Here is a 19,835-nt window from a genome sequence, read left to right as displayed (position 1 = left end):
AAGCAAGCCCACGCTCCTGGCATGCCAAGATAAAGTCTGCCATGACGATCCACCCACACTCCAGCTAGTTGTGCGTACACGTGGCCAAGTTGCTAGAGATTGGGTCAGCCCAATCCTAGCATTCTGCTACACGTTGGGGTCATGGTAGAAGACCGAGTCTTGCGCTACTTTAAAAGAGTGGTGGACTATTTCTACTGGCAACGAACAGGCTAGGGCGACGGGTATCGTAAGGCTACCCTTCTCTCTCAAGAGATCAACGGCCACGGAAGCAGTCTAGCGTGATCCTACTATTGCGGATCCAACAACCCTGCGCCTCCAAGAGCGGTTACTATCCTCTACACCCTATAAATAGAGGAAGCCTCACTCTTGGAAAGGGTTCAGACTCTCACTCGAAAACTACTTACTTATTCTCTACTTAGCACTCTAGAAGCTCTACTCCGATCACCTCACTCACTCTATACTAAGCTCCGGCTACGAATCACCTACCCCGACGATCTCTGGTCTAAGCTAGCCTAAGGCAGAGATTCCGGCTAGAAGCTTCCACGAAACCACATCGGAACTTGCTAGAGGCTTCTTGTTTCTCTCATTCCCCGTTAATCTATCCTTCTGTAAGCAGGAGTCTACCCTTCTGTAAGCAGAGATCTACCCTTCCGCAAGCAGAATCCTACTCTTCCATAACCAGAAGTCTACTCTGCTGTTTAAGTAGTCCAGAAGCTACCACAACTCACCATTCCGTAGAACCGAGCTCCGGCCACTCTACGAGTCGTGCCACCCCGACGCTACAACGATTCTACCATCAATAGTAACTCTACCTTTGGTTATTCTCTTTATTACATCGAACTAAGTTACTGACTTGACCGTCGGAGGGTCCTTGGCCGACACCATCTCCGGTGCCCCCTTGGACTTCACGGTTGTGTTTCCCTTGTGCAGGTTTACAGGCTACCGGCACCCGTTTTCTACCCTGACGTTGGCCCGACAGTAGCTGTTTTCTTCTCTGACGTTTGCCTACCCGTCTACCCGGCTACCAGAACCGACCTTCTGCCCGTCAACCCGTCTATTTGAAGGCCCGAAGCCTAGTTGCTGGTGCCCACCCGACGATCCTTCTAACCGTGTGACTTTCTACCCGTCCACAGTTTGGCGCCCACCGTGGGGCCTCAGCAACAACTATCAAAGACGACCTTTGCAATGGCAGACGACATGGTAGCCACTCCGATCGACGTTTCAGCCCAGATAGCTGCTCTCACAGCCCAAGTACAGGAGAATGCCCAAAAGTTCAAAGCTCTAGAAGAAGAGAATTCTCTGGTGAGAGCAGAAAACCGGCTACTTCAAGAGAAGATCACCGAGCTCTCTGTACCAAGATCAACAGGGCTAAGGTTTCGAGCTCCTGTTACTTCGATGCAACCTTTCACTCCAGAGCCAGGAAGTTCTTCCAGCCAACCATCCATGCAATCGGCTACTGTCAGTGGTTCTACAACGCTACCTGCAACTCAAGCTGGCTCTACAACACCCTTCATAATGCCTCTGCCTTCATTCCAGAGCTCTGCTCTGCCCCTACACTCTACTCTGCCCTTACACTCTACTGCTGCTCCTCTTTTCTCCTCTTCAATGTTTACTGTTCCCCCCTCACACACTGTGGCAGGTGGGACAAACCTTAACTCACAAGCTGACATCCTAAACTTGTCTTTTACAGGTACTCCTCTGGAGCAGATCATGGCTAGGAAACTCGCAGAGATGGAGGCAATGATCACCAGAATCCCTGGAGTTCCTGCTCCGCTAAGGAAGAGTCTGCCCCAGAGCTACGCAGACTCACCTTTCGTTGATGCTATTGCCTTGGTAGAAATGCCTAAGAAGTTTTCGTTCCCTAACATGAGGATGTACGATGGAACTTCCGATCCAGACGATCACATCGCATCATATAAGCAGAGGATGTTCACCGCTGCAATACCAAGAGATCTCAGAGAAGCATGCATGTGCAAGAGCTTCGGTTCAAGCCTTGTTGGTCCAGCCTTGCAATGGTACACGAACCTGCCCAACAATTCGATCGCCTCCTTTGCCCAGCTCACAGACACATTTGTAGAGCAGTTTGCCAGTAGCAAAAAGCTAGAAAAGCTATCTGGCGACCTCTACCAAGTCCACCAGAGAAGGGGCGAGCCACTCAGAGACTACGTGGGGAGGTTCAACCGAGAGAAGGTGTCGATTCCCTACTGCAACCAAGAGACTGCCGTTGATGCGTTCAGAAAAGGCTTACTGCCAGAAGGAGAGTTGTACAAGGAGCTTACTAAATTTAACTGCACTACCATGGAGGATGCCCTGGCTCGCGCTTGGGTAGAAATTCGGTGGGAGGAAGACGAAGCCCACCGAAACAAATATTATTCTTATGATGACAGGAACAGGGACCGTCGCTCTAGACGACCAGATCGGAGAACAGATAGCAGACCAGGGGAGCCCTACCCAACTTCCAGACGTGGCCCTCCTAGGGAGAACAGAAGGCCACTTGACCCTCCATCAGGTCGCCCAGGAGAGAAGCCTCAAGGACCCGTTCGTACCAGGATTCCAGAGTACAACCTAAGCATTGAACCAGTCGAACTAGTAGCGGTTATGAAGGGCATGGGCAGTACTGTAAGATGGCCAGGAAAGACAAAGACTCCTAGCGAGAAGAGAGACACAACCAAGTGGTGCGAGTTCCACGGAGATCATGGCCACAACACTACAGATTGCATAGCCCTCAGGCTAGAAGTTGCAGAGTTGCTGAAAAGAGGCCACCTTACCGACTTGTTAACAGAGAAAGGGAAGAGTACCCTGGCACAACGAGACACCCAAGTCAAGGAACCAGAGCAGCCGATTCCTACGAAGACGTGTCTAGTAATCTCAGGAGGTTCAGAAGTGAGTGGAGTTAGCCACTCTGCAGCCAAGAGGAATGCTAGAATTGCAGCCAACCCTCTAGCCCACTCTACAGAAGCTACTCCTCATGCCTACACCAACCAGACAATAAGCTTCATAGACAATGAAGCCACAGGGCTCGTCAACCCTCATCATGACGCTCTTGTTATCTCTCTTAATATTGCAAACGTTCTAGTTAAGCGTATTTTGATAGATAATGGTTCATCCACTAATGTGCTTTTCTTGAATGCTTTGCAAGGTATGGGCTTAGATGAATCTTGCATATGTCGACGCTCTACTGTTCTGGTAGGCTTTAGTGGAGAACAGAAACACACATTGGGAGAAGTCACCCTTCCCGTCTTCGCAGGAGGAGTCAACCTTAGCACTGTGTTTGTCGTACTGGACTGCCCCTCTGCCTACAATATCATACTCGGTAGGCCATGGATCCACAGCATGAGGGCAGTACCATCTACGTTCCACCAAGTGCTCAGGTTCCCAACTCCCTGGGGTGTCCGAGAGATCAGAGGGGAGCAGAGTACCTCAAGGAGTTGCTACAAAAACGCAATGAAAGCCCCGAAGTCAGCCTTATAGCAATTACAGAAGGAGAAACACGGTAGCACCGATCCAGACTGCCCAAGTATGGAAGAGCTAGATGAAGTCCAGATCCACCCAGACTTCCCGGATCATAAAGTACGGATTGGTTCTAAGCTCAATCCTACCCTACGGAGCAAGCTCGTCGAGTTCCTCACAACCCACCACGATTGCTTTGCCTGGTCTCATGCTGACATGACTGGAATCGACCCTGAGGTAATGGTACACAAATTGCAGGTAGATCCTAGCCATCCTCCAGTAAGACAGAAGCGTAGAAAATTCGCTCCAGAACGAAACAGGGTAATAAATGAGGAAGTTCAGAAGCTGATCGAAGCTGGGTCTGTCCGAGAAGTCAACTACCCCGACTGGTTGGCTAACGTAGTCGTGGTAAAGAAGAAAAATGGGAAGTGGAGAGTCTGCATCGACTTCACAGACTTAAACAAAGCTTGTCCCAAGGATTCATTCCCGCTACCTCACATCGACATGCTTGTCGATGCCACTGCAGGCCACCAACTACTCAGCTTTATGGACGCGTTCTCTGGGTACAACCAGATACTGATGCACCCTGCAGACCAGGAAAAGACTGCCTTCATCACAGAAAGAGGCATCTTCTGCTACAAAGTCATGCCGTTCGGGTTGAAGAATGCAGGGGCAACCTACCAGAGACTGGTAAACAAAATGTTTGCAGGCATGCTGGGGGACACCATGGAAGTCTACATCGACGACATGCTAGTCAAGTCTTTGATGGCTGAAGAACATCTCAAACATCTCCAACAGGCTTTCGACGTACTAGAAAGGTACAATATGAAACTTAATCCTACTAAGTGTTCCTTCGGTGTTTCTTCAGGGAAGTTCTTGGGGTACATGGTGACCCACAGAGGAATAGAAGCCAACCCAGACCAGATCCTGTCTGTGATGAACATCCCTTCTCCCACATGCATCAAAGATGTGCAGAAACTAGCTGGTCGAGTGGCAGCACTCAGCCGTTTTATCTCACGTTCCTCTGAAAAATGCCACCATTTCTTCTCTACCTTACGAAAGGCCAAAGAATTTGCATGGACTCCAGCATGCGAAGAGGCACTCCAGCAACTGAAGGAGTACCTGACCTCTCCACCCTTGCTATCCAAGCCTCAAGAGGGAGAAAAATTGTATGTCTACCTAGCAGTCTCCGAAACAGCAGTAAGTGCAGTGTTAGTACGGGAAGAACAAGGTAAGCAACTACCCGTCTATTACGTTAGCAAGTCCCTGCTTGATGCAGAGACCCGTTATAGCCAGCTAGAAAAGCTTGCACTGGCCTTAGTGATGGCTGCCAGGAAGCTAAGACCATATTTTCAGTGCCACCCGATAGTCGTAGTTACTACATTCCCGTTAAAGAATGTGCTTCACAAACCAGAACTATCTGGTAGACTGACCAAGTGGGCTGTCGAATTAAGCGAGCATGATATTTCCTACCAACCTCGTACTGCGATTAAGTCCCAAGTATTGGCTGACTTTATAGCCGACTTTACACCTAGTACTCTAATTCAAGCCGAGAAGGAGTTACTGTGTCTTGCAGAGCAGAAAAAGCTGAAATGGACCCTGTCGGTTGATGGCTCCAGTAACATGAATGGGGTCGGGCTAGGGCTAGTCCTCCAATCCCCTGAGGGAGACCAAATCCAGCGTGCCGTCAGATGTGAGTTCAAAGCCACAAATAACGAAGCCGAGTACGAATCATTGATCGCCGGGCTAGCTCTCGCCAAAGAAATAGGTGTTCGAAGGCTAGAGATAAAGTCAGACTCCCAACTGATAGTCAACCAAACGCAAGGAGCATACCAGACCAGAGATGCCAGGATGACCGCTTACCTAGCCAAGGTAAAAGGTATGTTAGCTGACTTCGAAGAGGCCAACATAACACAGGTACCTAGGCTGGAGAATGGCCATGCTGATGCCCTAGCCAATCTGGGCTCATCGATCCCAGCCAAGTCAGAGCAGTCAATCCCACTAGTTACCCTCCAGTGGCCAGCCACATGGAAAAATCCTGCCCTGGAGGTAGCAAGTGTAGATTCCAACAACAGTTGGATGACACCAATAATAAGTTATTTGACCACCGACGAGCTACCAGAAGACAAGAATGAGGCTCGTAGACTAAGAGCAAAAGCAGCTAGGTTCACCATGCTGGGAGGTCAACTACTTAAAAGATCCTACTTTGGACCCTATCTCAAATGTGTTACTCCAGAGGAAGCCAAATACGTGCTAGCCGAACTTCATGAAGGAGAATGTGGCAACCACTCAGGAAGCCGTAGTCTAGCCAGCCGAGTCCTCACAGCCGGCTACTACTGGCCTACCATGCGAGCAGATTCTATAAGTCACGTCAGGAATTGCGACAGTTGCCAGAGGTTTGCCAACTCCTCCCATTTACCTCCAGAAAAACTCAACTCCATACTCTCACCATGGCCATTCATGAAGTGGGGTATGGACATCGTGGGAAAACTACCCACTGCTCCAGGGCAGAGAATTTACATGCTAGCCGTAACAGACTACTTCACCAAGTGGATCGAGGCTGAGGCATTCCACCAGGTCAGAGACCGCGAGGTAAAGAATTTTATTTGGAAAAATGTTATTTGCAGGTTCGGGGTACCCAAGGAGATCGTTACCGACAACGGTTCCCAGTTTATTAGTTTCGACTTTCAGGACTTCTGCAAGGAATGGGGAATCAAGCTTAGCTTCTCTACCCCACGCTACCCTCAATCTAATGGACAAGCAGAGTCTTCTAATAAGACCATCATGAAAACTATGAAGAAGAGGCTCAAAAAAGCTAAAGGGGCTTGGGCAGACGAGTTGCCAGGGGTTCTCTGGTCGTATCGAACTACTGCTAGAACCCCAACTGGCGAAACTCCTTTCTCCCTAGCCTACGGTTCTGAAGCGGTCATACCAGTGGAAGCTGGAGTACCATCAGTACGTTGTCAATGGACTACAGAAGAGTCAAATTGGGATCAACTCAACCACAACCTCGACACGGTCGACGAGCTTCGAGATATGGCAGTAATAAGGAATGCAGCATACCAGCAAAAGGTAGCCCGTCATTACAACCGGAACATCAGGGCTCGTACCTTCAAAGTAGGCGACTGGGTGCTCCGAAAGGTTTTCCAGAATACCAGAGAGGCTGGAGCAGGTAAACTAGCCCCCAACTGGGAAGGCCCTTACCTAATCACCAGGGTGATAGGCCAGGGAGCGTACAAGCTCCAAGCAAAAGATGGGCTCAACATTAACAACAGTTGGAACGCCACTCACCTAAAGTTGTACCACTTCTAACCCTACCTCTTTACTTTACTTACCGCTCCTAATAAACACTTGTTCTGACTTAAGCATCGGAGAGTCGGTGGCCATGCCACCGACTACCCCTCTCACCCATTTTGTGACAGGATTCTTGACAATAAAATGGGACACACCCCATTAGACCTGCTGGTCTACCAGCGTAGACATACACACCTGGTGAAGTTGGTTCAACTCCCAGACCAAGGAGCATAAGGGCAGTTGCGGCTCCAGTAACTCGGTAGCATACAACATGCCCACACCGAACCCCTCAGATGGGAACAGGGAGTACCACATATTCTTATTTCCTCTGTCCATTATCTATTCTCTCCTCAGAACATTACTGACTTGGGCGTCGGAGGGTCGATGGCAATGCCATCGACCACCCTTTCTTCTTTTCTGTACAGGTTGATTATCCTACGGCAGACATGGGCAAGCTGGAAACAGAACACTCTTCTCCCACCTTGCAGCATCAACAAGGATGACGACCTAAGCCCAGAACAAGCCTAGTCCGACCTGAGGGAGAGTAACACATGCCCTTACCTCCTTTACATAATTTTTCCTTTGTCATCTCAGGACGATGCTAACTCGAGTTTCTGAAGGTCGATGGCGTTGCCATCGACCACCCATCATTCCAGTGTGCAGGCTGGCTATCTAACGGCAGACTTGGACAAGCTGGGGAAGGACGCCCTTCCCCCATCCTACGATGTCGACGAGGATAACAGGACAAGCATGGTCCAACACTTTGCCTAAGGGAGAGTAACACATACCTCTACCTCCTCTGGCTACCTTTTTTTTTAACATGTAAAAAACTCACTAACTCGAGTTTCCGAAGGTCGATGGCATTTGCCATCGACCACCCCTCTTGCAGCGTGCATGGTCGGCAATCTAATGGCGAATTTGGACAAGCTGGAAAAGGACAACCTTCTCCCATCCTACGACGCCAACGAAAATGACAGCCTAAGTCCAGAGCAAACTAACTCTACACTTAGGCTGGGGGGACAATAGATGGCAAGACAGTGTTCACACGGACAATTCGACACCTCTGCCCAGATGACGCTTCCCCGCCGTTGGCATGCATATCCTTGCCCAGGTCGGAATAGTACAAAGCAAAATGCAGGGCACAACTTACCCTCTACTCAACAAGACATGCAACATCGATCAACGAGTCCACCAAAGACTAACAAAGTGTGCGCAGCCGACGACTCAGGCTACCCTGATGTGTGCCTCTCCTTACCCCAGCCCTAGGCTGCCCTGGAGCACCACTCTTTGTCCTAAGGCTGCCCAAGAGCACCACTCTTTGTCCTACTACATACTTGTTGCACTTTTTGCTGAATTACTGTACTCAATGATTTATCAATTCGCAAGTCATCAATAAAGCATAGTTAAAGAAACTCTAGCTTCATTTTTCAAAGGAAAACCCAGAAGTTAGAATAACAAGGGGAGTCACCCCACAAAAAGTCTAGCATGCCCCATGGGCAACCAAAGATACTACAGCCCTCCGAAAGTCTAAGTTTAACACAAACTAACGACACAGTATTCCTGACATAGCCCCATGGGCAAGCAAAAGAAAGTAAATCTAACTACTGCTCAGTAGAAGAAGCTAGCCCAAGGGTAGCACAACTCAACGGGCACGACTATCCAACGCTCTAGCCCTAGCCTGAGCCTGCTCTGCCTCTTCGATCGCCCTATCCTCTGCCTCCTGTTGGTTAAGAAGCGCAATCGTGCTAGCCGTTTCCCACTCGCTTGCCTTTGAACTCTTCAGCAAGATGACCTCGCTCCTCGACGAGACGACTCTGCTCCTCGGCAAGACGAGTCTGCTCCTCAGCAAGGCGAGATTTCTCCTCAACGAGGAGATGTTTTGCGTAGCATTTCTGCTTCCACTCGACAATTTGCTGGTCTTGAAGATCTCTAGCATAACCCATGCCAGGCAAAGCCTGCAACGGAAGCACATAGAAACACAATGTTAGATAACAAATCAATATGAGGAATGTTGAACACACCTGAGTAAGAATAAGGTATTCCTACCAAGGATCTTGTCTTGCCCTCGCGCCCAGCGGTAACAAGGTCCTACCCTAGCTAACACGCCAACTACAAGCCTAGCATGATTTTACACTGTAGTTACACATTTTCTGCCTAGCGTGATTCTACCCCGCCACTACACATTCTCTGCCATGCATATGTTAAGTTCACCACACTAACATGACATGTAGAGAACATAATTTGGTCGAATCCTACGCCTACTACAAGAGTAAAACAAGGCAAACATATGGCTAACCTAGCCCACATAGTCATGGTAAGAAAATACTACCTTAACTCACATGAAAACTCCACGAGAAGTCAAGATCGGATGAATGACGTCGGCTGTCGCGTTAGCGAATCAACTGTCAAGTCGAACGAAAAATGAGGCAGCAAAAATTTCAGGTAACTCTGCAAATTTACGTGCTTAATACACATATACGTACGTATATATATATATATAAAAAAAAAAAAAAAAAAAAAAAGAAAAAGAAAAAAAAAAAAAAAAAAACAGATTATGGCATGCTGCCTGGATTGGAATTCCTGCCCTGCGGCCAGTAGCAGGGCAGGAAGCTCCTGCCCCGCGCCCAGCAGCAGGGCAGGAAGCTCCTGTCCCGCGCGCCAGCAGCAGGGCAGGAAGCTCCTGCCCCGCGCGCCAGCAGCAGGGCAGGATGCTCCTGCCCCGCGCCCAGCAGCAGGGCAGGATGCTCCTGCCCCGCGCGCCAGCAGCAGGGCAGGAAGCTCCTGCCCCGCGCCCAGCAGCAGGGCAGGAAGCTCCTGCCCCGGGCGCAAGCAGCAGGGCAAGAAGCTCCTGCCCCGCGCGCCATCAGCAGGGCAGGAAGCTCCTGCCCCGCGCGCAAGCAGCAGGGCAGGAAGCTCCTGCCCCGCGCGCCATCAGCAGGGCAGGAAGCTCCTGCCCCGCGCCCAGCAGCAGGGCAGGGCACCCCTGCCCCGCGCGCCAAAGCAGGGCGGGCACCCCTGCCCCGCGCGCCAAAGCAGGGCAGAAGCTCCTGCCCTGCCGCGACCTAACCCGGACACACCGCGTCAGCTCCTCTTCCTCCGGTCAACCCGACCATCTTTCCCCCTGACTTGCCACGTCCCGAACATGGCTAACGCTCTGGCATCCGTCTCTCTCTATCAATTACGAGTCTCCTTGACTCGCTAGCCACCAGCTATGGTACCGCTCAATCCGACTCATGTCAAAACGCTCCGGCGTACCACACGGGAAAACGAAACAACGATACGAAGCTTCCGGGCACGATTCCAATAGTTCCAGCTACAACTACTCCCTAAGTCAGCCACTCGCTAACTAAGGGAGTGGGGGACAAACTGTATTGGCAAAAAACAGCATTGGGCCTTCCTTATGCGCCCACCCGCGTGTAACATAAGAGGGGTGCCTTCAGTAGCCTCTATGGTCTAGCAAGGAAGCCCACCGAAAGCCCAACACGCCTCGCAAGCCCAGAAATTCTAAGCAAGCCCACGCTCCTGGCATGCCAAGATAAAGTCTGCCATGACGATCCACCCACACTCCAGCTAGTTGTGCGTACACGTGGCCAAGTTGCTAGAGATTGGGTCAGCCCAATCCTAGCATTCTGCTACACGTTGGGGTCATGGTAGAAGATCGAGTCTTGCGCTACTTTAAAGGAGTGGTGGACTATTTCTACTAGCAACGAACAGGCTAGGGCGACGGGTATCGTAAGGCTACCCTTCTCTCTCAAGAGATCAACGGCCACGGAAGCAGTCTAGCGTGATCCTACTATTGCGGATCCAACAACCCTGCGCCTCCAAGAGCGGTTACTATCCTCTACACCCTATAAATAGAGGAAGCCTCACTCTTGGAAAGGGTTCAGACTCTCACTCGAAAACTACTTACTTATTCTCTACTTAGCACTCTAGAAGCTCTACTCCGATCACCTCACTCACTCTATACTAAGCTCCGGCTACGAATCACCTACCCCGACGATCTCTGGTCTAAGCTAGCCTAAGGCAGAGATTCCGGCTAGAAGCTTCCACGAAACCACATCGGAACTTGCTAGAGGCTTCTTGTTTCTCTCATTCCCCGTTAATCTATCCTTCTGTAAGCAGGAGTCTACCCTTCTGTAAGCAGAGATCTACCCTTCCGCAAGCAGAATCCTACTCTTCCATAACCAGAAGTCTACTCTGCTGTTTAAGTAGTCCAGAAGCTACCACAACTCACCATTCCGTAGAACCGAGCTCCGGCCACTCTACGAGTCGTGCCACCCCGACGCTACAACGATTCTACCATCAATAGTAACTCTACCTTTGGTTATTCTCTTTATTACATCGAACTAAGTTACTGACTTGACCGTCGGAGGGTCCTTGGCCGACACCATCTCCGGTGCCCCCTTGGACTTCACGGTTGTGTTTCCCTTGTGCAGGTTTACAGGCTACCGGCACCCGTTTTCTACCCTGACGTTGGCCCGACAGTAGCTGTTTTCTTCTCTGACGTTTGCCTACCCGTCTACCCGGCTACCAGAACCGACCTTCTGCCCGTCAACCCGTCTATTTGAAGGCCCGAAGCCTAGTTGCTGGTGCCCACCCGACGATCCTTCTAACCATGTGACTTTCTACCCGTCCACAACTGGTATTTTCAGTAAACTAGGAGTCAAACAGAAACACAGTCATACAGTAGGTCATCATTTGGAAAATAATCTTTTAAAAGTTAATTCTAATTAGGCACAAATTTATACCGAAGTGGAATTTTACCCTTTCTTTTATAACTCCCCAAGAAACTTCAATGGTTTTAAACCAAGTTGGGTCTTTTACTCTTTTCAAGACAAGATGTCATACTTCAGCAACAACAAAAAAAAAAGACAAGATGCCTTACGTTCTATATTCGGGAATAGTAATTTGTCACATGCCAGTATCTTGTGGGGTGCGTTCTGGCACAACAATGGAGCCTGATCACATGATGCTCAAAAGTTCTTAGGTTGTTTATGCCAGTCCAGTCAGTCATCATCTCTTGGGTACAAATTGGGCCTAATAACTTTTTTTTCTCTCTATGTTATTAGCATCCTCACTAAACTACCTAAATTGCATATTTTACTATCACCTCCTGAATTGCAAAAAGCAACAAATTCTTCAAACTCAACACAGATTTTTTTGATTAATTAAGATAAAGACCAACTATCTACAAAATATAATAAACCTCCATAATTTTCAACCACTCCCTCCGTCCGTCCTCTCGGTTAATACATATTCTTTTTCATTATTGTATATGTTTGTATTTACTTTATTCTCAAAGGACTTTATTGTAATCTTACTTTTACTGCCTTTATATAAATACAAACATACCCTATTGATTAGGGTATATTGAGTTCATTGTCTCTTCATGGTATCAAGAGCACTCTCTTAAAGAATTTTCTTGGGTTTCTGTGCCTTATTCTATCTTTCATGGCGACTTTCACCGCCGACATCTCTTCTCCCACCCATATCTCTCCTTCTTCTTCTTCTTCTAATACCATGTACTTCCCAACACTTTCCAACATTGCCAACCTTGTTTTAGTGAGGTTAGACAACACTAACTATCTCCTTTGGAGGAGTCAACTTCTACCCATTCTTCACTCTCAAGATCTTTTCAAGTTCGTCAATGACACTTATCCCCCTCCAAATGAGTTTCTTCCCTCTTCTTCTGACTCTACCTCCCCTCCCCTTATCAACCCTGATTACCTTTACTGGTATCGCATAGACCAAATGCTCCTTTCATGGCTAAACGCCACTCTCACTGAACCTGTCTTAACTCAAGTTCTAGGGTTAACTTCTTCTCAAGCTGTTTGGGAATCTCTGGAACGTAATTTCTCCTCTATCAACTCAGCTCGTCTAATGAACTTGAAACTTCAACTTCAAAATCTCAAGAAAGGAACCTTGTCCATCTCTGAGTATCTTCTTCGAATCAAATCAATATCTGATTCCCTTGCAGCCATTGGACACCCTGTAGCTGATAATGAGCTTGTTCTCATTGTTTTATCTGGTTTATCTTCTGATTATGAAAGTTTTGTTACTTTTGTAACTACTCGTCTTGTTCCCCCTACATATGTTGAACTTCACTCTCTTCTTCTTACTCATGAGTTTCGCATTGATCTTCTCAAAACTCAACCTATTCAGCCTACTGCTATGTTTTCTCCATCTCCCTCACCCACTCGTTCAAACTCTTACTCTGCACCAAGAGGAAACAGGGGTCGTCAATCTAGAGGCAGAGGTCATAGAGGTTATCATGGTTCAAGAGAACATTTTCAAGGAAACTTTAATGGAAATCGACATACCTCTTACCCTGTTATTGGACCTCCACCCCAACAATAGATTTGTAAATATTGCGGAAAACCAGGTCATACTGCTCGAACCTGTTACACCATTTCTCATTCTCAGGATCTAGCTCATGCCTTTGCTTCAATGGGAATTGATTCTGCCCCTGCTGACCCAAATTGGTACCTAGACTCTGGTGCTACTATGCACATCTCCTCTGATGTTGCTTCGACTTCGTCTCGATCTGATATCTCTGTTCCTGATCATGTGATGATGGGAACTGGTCAAACTGCATTTGTATCTGGTGTTGGTAATATCTTCTTACCATCTCATAAATGTCTTCTAAAAATGTTTTACTTGTTCCTGTAACACAAGTACATTACCGATTTGAAATATTAAAATATCATTAAAAACTTATCATGTCAATGAGATTACTGAGGTTAAACTAATTTTCACCTGTTCTTCAAAAATTTCTTCAATGGAACGAGGATCATTGTCGAGTACATACCCTTCCAAATTCACGACATCAACAAGTGTCCAATTTCGACGTGCCCTCCTCATAGTTCTCGAGAGAGAGAGAGAATTACCTTGGGATTCGACAGTAGTTGATGAATTCCAAATAACACCCATTGATTTCTAGAGATGCATTATTATACCCTTTACAGTTAATCTTAAATTAGTAAGAATTCAAATAATATAGGTGAAAATCTTCATCTTTATTTGTTTAATAAATTGCAGCTAATTAAAATAGTAGTAGGAAATTTTAGAAGAAGGTTAAAAGTGAAAATTTCTACTTATGTTGCCTCATTATAAGTAAAGTAAGGATTCTTAAATTCTCATTTAAATTTTGTTATACCAGATTCCTGTTTGACCCCTACTTTACTGAAAATACTCGTATAATCTTATTTTTTTTGCCACCGCTTTGGGGAAAGCAGAAATATTTCCGGAGAAGACGGTGGAAAACAAAAAATTTCAAACCAAACGCACCCTATAAGTCGCCGGCCGAATGGTGCCGGCGACTTCACTATCTCCCTTTTCTCTCTCTCTATCTCTTCTCTTTCTCTTTCTCTTCTCTCTCTCTTCTCTTTCTCTTCTCTTTCTTCTCTCTCTTCTCTTTCTCTCTCTTTCTTTTCTCATCTCCAGCGAAGGGGAGGAGCCCCTTCGCCGGAGATAAGAGGAGGAGAAAAAAAATAAAAGTTGTCGCCGGCGATGGTGGAAATCGCCGGAGATTATGGAAGTCGCCGGAGATGGTAGGTGAAAGGAAGAAGAAGATGAAAAGGATTTGGTTGTTTGGGGGAAACAAAAAAATCTATTTTTTTTTTTGTTTCCACCCAAAACTTCACACCTCGGAAAATTTCTTTATTTCCCCGTAACACCGGCCTTTTTTTTCTTTTGTCTATTAACGGTAAACTTTTGTATATACTTTCCATAAAATTCTCATGTTAATTCTCTCAAGCCTCTTCCCCTCTTTAAAAACTTTCTCAATCATCATTTTAAGTTCCTCAATCCATTTCTCTCTCATTTTCTTTCTTTAAAAGTACATTGATAACAATATGATATTTTGTAATTATATTATCTCTGTCAAAGACTATGGATAAACATCAATTGATCATTTCAATTCTCACAAATTGGCGCCTGATCACATGATGTTGGGCGCAACAATGGCAACATATCACTTCAATTCTTAGGTTGTTTATTTCAATTCTTAGTTGTTTATTAGCATCTCACTAAACTACCTAATATACTTCAAAACAGCACATAAGTTTCCCTAAAACCAATTTTTTTTGTTTTTTTTTTGTAGAGTTGAATCCATGATGATGAAAATTACTTGGAAATTTGAAGTTGAGAGCTATGGACCATGTCAATTGAGCGTAAAATTTAAAGAACTTGAAAGAAGCAACTTATGAAAAGGTCCTCCTAATAAGTGAACAATATAAATTATATTCATCCCTCCATTTTGGTCCCTCCCCTAACCCTTGGCCGATGTGGCAACATATCACTTGAGTGTGGAGCAATTGAGAATGTGAGAAAATATAATCAAGTGATACGTTACCACATCGACAGAGGGCTGGGGGAGGGACCAAAATGGAGGGATAAATAAAATTTGTGTATCTTCAATGACAAATGCAACATCAAGTAAAAGAATGAGGCGATATCGATCAAGCTATAAATAGTCCACCACCCCTTGGTGAGTGGTTAGAAACCCTTTGTAGATCCATGAGGTTCTGGTATCAAATTTTGGTGTAAGTTGATTATCCGGAAGTTTTATCTTATACCATAGGTCTTAATTAGACATATTTCTATAAATCTAAAATTAGAAACCCAAAGAATTACGCTACCAAAATGTAAGTTCATTGATCCTTAACACACACACAAACATATATATATATATATATTTGTATATCCCGCACTTCCGGCACGAGTTCATTTAGTCGTTGTTGCCCTAATTGGGCACCCAGGTCGATGTCAATAAGATATAGTTTTTTTTTTATTCTTTCCAAAAGAAGCCTTTTTCTAAGATTAGAGAAATGCATATGAAGAAACCCAGGTGAGATAGAACTTGGTTCTTTTCCAGTGTTGATAGTGAAATCAAAATTGTCAATTAGACAATTACAAACATTATCCAACACAGTTTGGGATCATAGTGCAAAAGATTTACATGGTTATTAACAAATAACCAAGGAAGAGCACCAATGTTAATCGATTCTCTAATGTTAAAGAAGGAAATATGACCAAGTAAATCTCAAAATCATGTAGCTTTACCTTCCATCAGGTTCTGGCATATCTACAATACAGAACAATCGGACTTCGACACCGACGCCTCCCTGAGAACCACACAATTAGAATGTCAACACGGCTAGATAATAATCAACTAGTGCTTATTTTAAAAGTTACACCACCTTCTTTTCTTCTTCTTATCAGGTGCTGGCAAATATGGATTCAACCCAGCAACTAACAAGCAAACAAGCAAACAAATTATTGTTCTGAAATGAAGTAAAGATGTTAATTTGATAATAGCAACGATGTTGTAAAGTATTGCTCTATCGATAATAATCATCTATTGATTTCCTGTTATTAGCATGGGCGGGCAAAGTGTTAGAAATCAATAGATTTAAGATATTGTTTCGGACTTCACCTCCTCCTCGACAAGAAACTGAGTTGTAGTGCGACTCTACCAAAAAGCTCAAGTGAATCACTACAAAGAAAAAAAACTGTCAGGGTAAAAGACAAGCTATGGTTTACTGCATATGATTTTCATTTTTATTAAAGTACCTTCTGTTGAGATCTGACCCCTGGGGATAACATTAACGTCACCGGGATCCTCGTCTGATGTAATGACGATTATTTTCGTACCATACTGCACGAAAGATGTCGGAAAGGGGATAAGTAACTAAAGGCCTATATATTATAACTTGGGTTACCTACACAACATAAAGTCAAAAAGTCGTATAAAGTACATGTAGGAACTTGGAGAATGTCAAACGTAGCATCATAAACTTCTATCATGAACAGTCAGTCATAGCATCATAAACATAGCAACTTCAATAAGTGTCCCTTAAATTCCTTCCAAGAACCAGGGAAAGACACTCAACTACTTCCATAGAACATATTAAAGAGACAAGGAGAAGGGGTACACACGAAATCTGCAGCAGCCTGCAAACTAATATGGTCGCCCCATTCGCCAAACCTGTTTTAGTCAACATCCGAGATCATTACCCAAACAAAAATAGCAACTAAAAGCATAATAATAAATAATAGTAGTTGACTAACTTGGCCATCTTCTTCACATAGTCACCATACTCGAGGGAGTCAACATATCCCTCATAAAGATGTTGATGAGACTGGAGCTAGAGTATTGGAAATAACAAACATCAATCATAAAAACAACTTGATTGACTACTTCAAACGTAAAACGTGCGATAACACAATGACGCCTATATATACAACCTGTGTGACGATATTTTGCCTCACGTAGTCGTGGTACTCTGTACTTCCATAGAGCTGGTGCGATAATGCCCTAAACTGTACAAAAGACATATGGAAGTATGTATAAGAGAGAAGCTCAAACTCAGTTTCAGAGTTTAGAAGAAGTGATTAACCCTCACTAATTTTACTTTCTCTCTAAGATCTCTCTATATAAACAGAGGATCAACTCTTTTGTAACTACTGAAAAACCATTCTAATAAATTCACACTCTGATTTCCTTTAGTATGGAAACATAGAAAACCCACGTACCTGGCAATTACCGTCTCCTTGGACGAGATGCTCAATCATGCCCTTCGCCCTCAGCTTATCTGAAAGCCTACGCCGGATTAGAGATTCTTCATCAACTGATCCTTCATTGTTTTTAGAAACCTGCTGCGAAAAACCAAATAGAGAAGAGAGAAATAGAATATTATGTCAGCAATAACATAACATCTAAAACGGGGCTAAGTACACCAATTAAAATCAAATACAACTTAGATGGAGAATCCAGTGCTTGTTTCAAACAGGTAAATATGTAAAATAGAATACTATGTCAGCAATAAGAACTTACATCAATGCGCCCCATTTGTTTCATCTTCTGCCCCAGTTCACCATAAGGACTGGTTGCTTGCATAGGCTCATCTTGATAAATTTGTTCTTGAATAGTAAGGGCAAGGATCTCATCCTGAAAAAGTTCCTCATGAAGACCTATACAAAAATATATGTTGAGGAAGTGGAAACACTGGACGTATACTTACATTACTGTGATCCATCTGGTTGAACTTCTTTCCAGATTGGTGTTCGAAATTAGTTGGCTCAGCTTGATAAAGTACTTTTTGAAGATTACGGGCAAGGATCTCATCATTTTCAACATTAGGCTGGAGACTGGAACTACGTTTGTGGGTTGACATCACCTTTCCTAAACAAATAAGATCTTCATTTCTCAAAGAACAATTTATAGAAACGATTATGAGTGCACAAATTCAAAGAACGACCTAATTTCTGTAAATAGGTCGGAATTATCAACAAACATGATAAGAACTCACAGAACTTACCTCTTTAAGAACAAATTCTGAACAATTTCGCACCTCTTACCTTCTGTCTCTCTATCCAGTTCTTTCTCTCTCTAAATCACAAAGAAATTTATAGAAATTAGGTAAAACAGATCAAATCATCAAAAATAGGTCTGAATTATCAACAAACATGATAAGAATTCACAGAACTTACCTCTTTAAGAACAAATTCTGAACAATTTCGCACCTCTTACCTTCTGTCTCTATCCAGTTCTTTCCCTCTCTAAATCACAAACAAATTTACAGAAATTAGGTAAAATAGATCAAATCATCAAAAATAGGTCTGAATTATCAACAAAAATGATAAGAATTCACAGAACTTACCTCTTTAAGAACAAATTCTGAACAATTTCGCACCTCTTACCTTCTGTCTCTCTATCCAGTTCTTTCTCTCTCTAAATCACAAAGAAATTTACAGAAATTAGGTAAAATAGATCAAATCATCAAAAATAGGTCTGAATTATCAACAAAAATGATAAGAATTCACAGAACTTACCTCCTTAAGGACAAATTCTGAACAATTTGGCACCTCCTACTTTCTCTCTCTCTAACCAGTTCTTTCTCTCTAGATCAATGTTTGAGAGCGGGAGAGAGAGGCGCGGGAAGATTTGAGACGGTGGGGCCTTATATAGCATGGGTGAGTGATATAGGGAAGTAAGAAAATTTTACAAGGTGCAAAGACTTTGTCAAAAATTGGTCAACTTTTGTTGACCAATATATTTTTCTAACTATTATGAGGAATAAAATTTTGTTGACATTTCTTCTCAATTCCGTAAGGTCGCCGGTAAATTGTCATTACCGACGACCTTTATTTATATATTTTTTCAAGTCTCTCTGCCGGTAAACTATCATTACCAGCGGCATTTATTTTTATTTTTATTTTTTTTTCAAATCTCTCTCCCTCAAGATCACCAATTCCGGTCACTACTTCTGACAAGCATCACCATCATTTGCCTCTCTCACTCACCGTGTTTCCCTCTCTGTGCCTATGTCGCCCTTCCTCTCTTCCCTCCCTCGCTCTCACAACGTCTCTTTGTCATTCTTTCTCGTCATGTTGCTCTCTCACTCTCCTTATCTCTCACTGTCTCTATCACTTAGACAATCGTGCTCCCTAACGGCCTAACCCTAATCATCAAGGAGGGGTTTCCTCGAGGTTGTAGACTGCGTGACCGACCCTTCCACGTTCGTCAACCGACCACAAGATGTTTGCATATTTTCAAACGAACATCCCTAGATATTTTCTTCGGCATAGAATCTGAAAAATAACGCTCTTTATAATTTGGTTCCTGCAACGATTTTCTGTCCCAAAGTAACACCCTTTTTAGGAAATTTTGAGATTCAGAACCTTAGTGGGATTGTTGTTATTGTTGGAGACAGAATTTGGAATCTCAATCTGTTATAAGTATGTTCTCTTTTTATTTGAATTTGATTCGTATAAGTCTTTATTTTATGTTATTTTATGTCTGACTCAATTCGTATAAGTCTTTATTTTATTTCTTTTATCTCAGTAACATCTTTTACATATAATATTCAATTATTCAGACGAACCAGACAAGTCAAACAAAACACAAATACTCGAAATCTAACTCAAGTCAATTCAAGTCTTCTCTTCAACCTTCTTCTTCTTCGTCATTGTAGTTTTAGGGTAACCCTCGCCAGATCCGGCGAGGGTTACACCTCTCCTCCCTCTATTCCTCTCTCTCTTTGTTCCTCTTCTATCTTCTCTAGTTATCATACCCCTCTCTTTTACTC

The sequence above is a fragment of the Eschscholzia californica genome, unplaced genomic scaffold (genome assembly GCF_041429995.1).
Source record: "Eschscholzia californica isolate CP2 unplaced genomic scaffold, dmEscCali1.0.p SCAF_4, whole genome shotgun sequence".
NCBI classification, from domain to species: Eukaryota; Viridiplantae; Streptophyta; class Magnoliopsida; order Ranunculales; family Papaveraceae; genus Eschscholzia; species Eschscholzia californica.
The sequence above is the reverse complement of the archived record's forward strand: the minus strand, read 5'-3'. Positions refer to the sequence as shown.